Here is a 6,837-nt window from a genome sequence, read left to right as displayed (position 1 = left end):
ATTAAAGAAAGAGGGCGCATAGCTAGGACTTTTTGCGTCACATCCATTGTTATATCAGTGTTTTTAACCTGTTGATGCTGACCCTGTTAGTCCCAACTTTGAAACCAGGCTCTTTGGCTGGCCAGGCTACCACAGCTTTAGCTCTGGCCTCAGTGATCAATAAAGTTCATACTGTTCCCAAACGCTATTTGAGAATTATTTCTCTTGGAATCAAATACTTTAACACCCGAGTACCGCACAATGGCAAGGGGGATGGGTTGCTCTGTACTTGTGGCAATGTAATGACAATAAAAAAAAATAAAATAAACAAAAAAAGCTGGAGATCTTTCACTTTTCTTCATTAAATTTATGCCTTTGCTGGGAGGTGCTAACTTGCTTAGCCTCAGTATTTCAATGTTGTTTTTTTTGGGCTGCCATTGTGTGGCATGCAGGGAGCAGTTTGGGGTCGAAACTCAGAACCTCCAGGACCCGAGTGCAATGCTCTAACCACTAGGCCATCACCTCCTTTAGTACTTCCATATTAACCCTGTGCGCACATGGGCAGTGATGTAACACTTTTTGTTACTCAAAATCTGTAATTCTCACAGTAGGGGGGGCACCTCTTGGAGGGGGCTCAGTGGGGTGGGGTGGGGGGAATTTGGTAGAAGTGATCTGAAAAAATTACCAATGTTAAGAGATAATTCTTTAAAAAAATACATATGGCAATGTTGATTTAAAATAGGTAACTTTGTGATTTGAAGGGGAATGTAGTTTTCTTTAGTGAAATAGGGTCTACTGCAGTTCACTTTCATTGTTCAACCATCAAAAAGATTAGTTAATGGGGGTTCAAGAACTTTCGTTTGGAGAGAAATATCAGCTGTGCATCTGCCATCAACACCTTTGTTTATAGATGTTCGAGATTGGCCTGTTTTTCAGTGTAGTCCTGTTTCTCTGACTGTGTCTGGCTGGATGTGCTCTCTTCATCCTCTGACATGGGAGCTGGCTAGGAGCTGCCTGGTTGTGTGTTTCCTTTTACAGCTGCTTTTTGTATCTGTTTCCTTCAACCCCAGTCAGTCTTGGCAGATGGCCGCTCACACTGAGCCTGGTTCTGCTGGAGGTTTCTTCCTGTTAAAAGGGAGTTTTTCCTCTCCACTGTCGCTACAAGCATGCTTAGTGTGAGGGATTGCATTCCAGTCAATGAGTCGATGCAATCAACTGGTTTTCCTTAGATAGAAAACTTTGAATCAATTTGATTGTATGATCTGGTGAACTGTGAAGTACCTTGAGATGACATGTGTTGTGAATTGGCCCTATATAAATAAACTTAATTGAATTCTCCAGCACCAATTAAACGTGTGCAAGTGCATGCACATGCCCATTTCTCCTTGTGCACTCTCTGTTTAAAAGTTACTGTTTGCAACACTCATAGAAGCTTACTTTTCAAAAGAAAATTTGCAATTTTTCCACTATGTCAGACTCACATAGTGAAAATGGGGACGAGCACGTAGGACGGCCTTATGTAAACATATCACCAGAAGATTGACAAGTAGAAGGACCACTTATTTTGATGATCCATCCAGCAAAAGAACATCCTCCACTATACCTTTTAACTTTGATGGAAACCTAATAAAGGTTAATCCAACAGTGAGTGATCTGCTGCCAGTGATCAAAAGTCACCAAGAATGAAAAGCTATACCAGCAGTTCTCATTTCATTTCTGCATACCTGTGCTTTTAAGAAAAGAATCAGGTCAGTACAAGGTAGTCTGTTCTTCTGCTTGTGATCTTTGCATATAGACAAAAAAGTAAACTTTATTAGGTTAGATGTTTCTTACATCATCCTATTCAAAGTCCTGCTACTGTTTTACCAGCTCAAATGGTCACCTTTCCATACACATAGAGTGGCTCTCAAAGGTGTCAATATCCATTTGACCAGGTTGTTGTAATATACTGTACTGTATAAATAAGACTACAATAAATCCTCCTTCATTTCTCCATTGATTATTCGATATTTTTAATTGGTTTATTGATTCATACACCGCCTTATTTTATGGACAGTTTTCAATAAATTGATCAAAAAAGGGAAAATTCTCTTAAATGGAGGGGGAGACAGAAGCTGGTTATGGAGGCTTGTAAGAGGCAAACAGCAACATGAAACAAGCTGCAGGAATCCCGCCCAGTACTGGTTTAATTTTGTGAAGACAGTCTCCTTATTTCTTTATATGGTGGACATAGGGCAGGGCTTTATAAAAGAAGCTTTTGATTTCAATGCAAACAGTGACGCCTGGCTAGAATTGTCTAAGTTTCTGGGAGAATGTGTTTAAGTTTGACCTAGATACAGATTGACAACACAAAAAGAACACTACAGGGAAACATAGAGGGGGAGGCTTAATGATTCGGGGGTTTTCCTCACATGGAACTCGGGTTTTTGTTATTGGTTAAATAAACAGAGAGTTCCAAATGGTAAATGGCCTGTACTTATTTAGCGCTTTTACAAGTCAGGAGACTTGACCAAAGCGCTTTACACTACATTCAGTCATTCACCCATTCACACACACTGATCGTGGCAAGCTACATTGTAGCCACAGCTGCCCTGGGGCTCACTGACAGAAGTAAGGCTGCCGTACACTGGCGCCACTGGGCCCTCTGACCACCATCAGCAGACAATGCAGGTGAAGTGTCTTTCCCAAGGACACAACAACACTGAAAGCCAGAGTCAGGGCTTCAACCTTCAATCCTTCGATTTCAGGGAAAACTCCTACACCCAACGCTACCCAAAATGTGTACAACCGATGAACTAAAACTTTAGCGTTTCTGCTAGAAAGCTCAGTACAAAAAGATTTTATTTTCCAACATTACAGAAAGTCTCAGCCTATGTCAAAATAAAAAAAAATGGGGGTTTGTTTAACATTTTCTTTTCTAAATATATTTATTTATCAGTGTTTTTGTACTGATTAAAGTTCACTATTTAATCGTCAAAGGTTTGAAAAAAGAACATTGTCTAAATGTTTGCTCTACAAAAACCTGGCATTTTACAGAGGAATACAAACTTTTAAAGGATCACACTACAGTATAAACCCATGTAAAAAAATTACTTACTGCCTACTGTACAAGTCAAGTGAAAGAAATTATTGAAGATAAAAAAAGAGTTAACACTGGGGAAAAAGCTCCCCCTAAATGGTTTTGGTAATTATTCAAAATCTAAATAATGAAGATGTGTTGGTTCTAGCAGGTTTAAGTGATTAATTTTTTATTTATTTATACAAATATAATCTAGGTTATTAATTAAAATATTTCATATTTTGCTTTTCCCTGAAAGTCATGAGGTGCTCCTGCATGAGATTACTTAAGGGAAAACTACTGAGTGAAAGCTTATACCCCACCTGCTGCTATGAATACACAACAACACCTGCTAGTGTGTGCTTTTTAGCCCTGACAGCTACTGGCTTTTATGACCCCACCTGATTCAAGTGCACCTTGACTGGGTCAAATAGGGCGGAGCAGGATCCCTCCAGCCCTGCCCTCAAACCTCCCGCCTGTCTCTCTGGTGAGCGGCTGAAGGAAGGAACAGCTGCAGTGTGAGCACAGGAGCAAAGCCCTCTCAGTGCATAAGGATTTCAACTATGTCTCCATTAGACCTCTGTGAGCACACATCAGTACCAAATATAGCCCAATTAACGTCACCCCGCAGGCCACGCCTAGAAAACCCCCACTGCTCCCCCTCCAGGGGGCTGTGTGTATGAATCAATTGTAAAGGTCAGGGTTCTATTTACTTTGACCCTCTCTTTCTTTTTGAGGCACATACTACCAATCTTAGCGATAATCCCCTATGATTCTGAAATGCAAATTAGTAACGAGAAGAGTATAGATCTCCACAGCTGAAACTTTGTTAGTAAAGGCTTAATTAGGAAGGAAAGCAGAGGAAAATTGGACAAGTTGGCATAATCTGATACAATGCAGTCTGAGTTCTTTTATTTTAAAGCTAAACTTCTGTCCCTGTATGTAAATTTGTTTAAGCGTAGCGTTATATTTTTCCCTTAGGAAGCTGGACATATGAAAAACTGTTTAAACTCAAACAAAATCTCCCAGACTAAATACCAACCGGAAAACAACCCCAACCAGGAAAGTGTCTTCCCGTTATTGCATAAAAATATTCAGTTTTAAATCAGATACAAAACAAAATACCAAAAATAAGTTCAACAGATCTGAAATAAGGCTATTTGCAGGTGCCTCTTTGGCTTTCAGTTGGACTTAACAGACAAGCTGACGTAATCGAACGTTTAAATTTTCCTGCTCATATGTCATCCTGCGCTGCACTTTATTATGACATCGGCCACTCTCTCATTCATGATCCGACTTATAAGGCAAGGACACTCCGTTCGCACACACACAGACACGCACACCTGGAGAACACTTAGCCTGCCAGGCATGACCACTGTTTTCCACAACACAAACAAGTCGCAGGATGTCTCTGGCCTTGGCTGGCCATATCTGTGGCTTAGGCAGCGACATGCTTGAATGGAGCCCATTGTCAATCTGTATGTCACCTACTATTTTGTAGTGGCCTAATGGCAAGAGACCAGAAGTAGTTTGCTCATAGTACTATATATATATATATATATATATATTCAACCAAATGCAAGAGGAGAGGATAGCATTGATCTTACGTGGTAGATAAAAATAAACAAAAGGTGTGGCATTGCCTCTTTGTGTTTATTATATGTCTTTGGGCGAAATTAAACATCAAACAATAATGCTAGAGTCAGCGAGAGGTTCAGAAAGAAATGTTTTAAATTGTGTTCAGGCTAACATATGCTACATTTACTTCTATATGAAGGTAAAGAAAAATGTAAAAAAAAAAAAAAGCTAAAGTCACCAAAAAGGGATTATATTTAAACACATAACACCATAGTCATGCAAAAATGTATAAAATAATAGGAATCATAGAAGGAAGTAATGATAGCTTAGTCTCCAGCCTCTGATAGATCAAATGTCACTGTTTACATGTATCTTTATCCAATAATAAAGGATTATTTTCCATGGACAAACTGTCTAGAACTCATGCTTTCACAGCAGCCTTTCATTGTGTTAGTTCTTCATAATATGTTTGGATGAGAGGGAAAACTGAATGTATTGTTGTTAAGTTGAAGTTAAATGCTCTTTCATTCATTTGGCTCAAACAAGAAAGAAAGAAAGAAGAAAAAAAGGACTATAGTATTCATTAATGGATGTTTACAGACAGAAAGCACATTTTAAAAACCTGCATTTAAAAAAACATAATAAAACAACACGTTAGAAATATTCTTTTAAGCGAGACACTTATGCATCCACGATTGATTTGCGTCCCCACTCCTTGCCCAATGAACAAAGCAGATGAATGTTGAAATTAAGGTATTATGTTATTTATTTATGTTAGTAATGAAGATATTATTTTTCTGGCTAAAGAAAAAAGGTTTTGCTGTTTAAATAACACAGAATCAATTGACTAAGCAACTAAATGCTTGTATGGAAGTGAGAACAGTTCTCCCTTTTGTAACACCTCCGTCACTTTATTCCCCACATCTGACCTCAGCTGAATCCCAAAAATGAGAATGATTGCACCTGATCATGTATGTAGTAGTATATACTCGCCAATACCTTGTTAAAATAATCTAACCTTGTCAAAAAACTAAACAAAACTCAAAAAACACACTGTGCTTTGAAGAGAATATATCTACTGAACTATTGGATAAAGTAAAAGTTAAAAACCTCATGGGAAACATTTAAAGGGGTTCACTTCCAGGACTACTTACTGTATTCTCTTATCAGCCATAAAGAATATCTTAACAAACATATTTCCTTTCTTTTATTTAGCCAAGACTTTAACAATTATTTTTATCAAAGGAAGCCTTTGAGACTGGCAAAAAGGCTTCCATTCAGAATACATGGTCTGTTTTAGAATAAACACACAGGCCTTCGTTGTTGTGTTAGAAATCATCTTTAGTGTCTCTACTGCTGAACCAGTCTCTCTTTGTTTGCGTACCAAGCAGAAGCTGAAGAACAAGCTCAGATAATCAGTGTGAAAAGCTCCAACGTACACAAACCAACTTCCCACTTGTTAATCCGTTTAACAAAATATGAAATTTACAGACAAATGTTTTGCTTTGAGAAACAAATATACTATAAACTGGGCTGGATTACTGAACAATGAAAGTCATCAGCAGGAACTTTTCAGGACCAGTAACTGGCAACCTCATCTGTAGTTCAGCAATGTGAAAAAAGACTGAAAACAAAGTTTAAAACCATCTTCTACAGTGATATATATTTAGCTGTTGCATTTTACCAGCTAAAATGCTCTGACATCACTAGCCCCTAAATGCACCTGCAGCTTGGGTCTGGAGAAATGGTTTCCATATCAAAATGTGCCGACCAACTGGTACATCTGCAGCATAGCTTCTATTTAACTCTTCCACTGTTTCCAAATAGTATTTAAAGGTTTGGATGGTGGATCCCTTTTTGCTTAGTTTAGTGTTTCCATTTTTATAAATGGTGGCTTGATATTTGCATGCACGCTCTTTGTGGATATTTCTGAAACATTACAACAAAGGTTAACTTCAGGGACTGTTATTCATCGCAAGATCTTCTGACATTAAATCCCATTAAATCAAAACAGCACAACATTTTCTCATTTGGGAAAAGTGTGTTGCATTAAGTCCTATCTTGGTGCTCTTTTAATGTGAGCTATAGTGCTGTGTTTTGCACTTTCTGTTGGTTACACTGAAATGTTTTAGATCTTTTGATAGTTTGATTGATTTCCATTATGAGACAACGATAATTCAGTTAGTCTTTTTCTGATAATTATAATAATCTGAACTTTTAAA

At 38.1% G+C, this 6,837-nt stretch overlaps 1 protein-coding gene across 1 annotated transcript in view; it reads right to left on the bottom strand.

Annotated features, from left to right (window-relative positions):
* jph1 (junctophilin 1) overlaps positions 1-6,837 on the bottom strand; it is a 45,999-nt gene that overhangs the window by 11,277 nt on the left and 27,885 nt on the right. The window lies entirely within an intron of this gene.

The sequence above is a fragment of the Cyprinodon variegatus genome, unplaced genomic scaffold, assembly GCF_000732505.1.
Source record: "Cyprinodon variegatus isolate N-32 unplaced genomic scaffold, C_variegatus-1.0 Scaffold721, whole genome shotgun sequence".
Classification (NCBI taxonomy): domain Eukaryota; kingdom Metazoa; phylum Chordata; class Actinopteri; order Cyprinodontiformes; family Cyprinodontidae; genus Cyprinodon; species Cyprinodon variegatus.
This window is presented reverse-complemented; position numbering and strand designations above follow the sequence as displayed.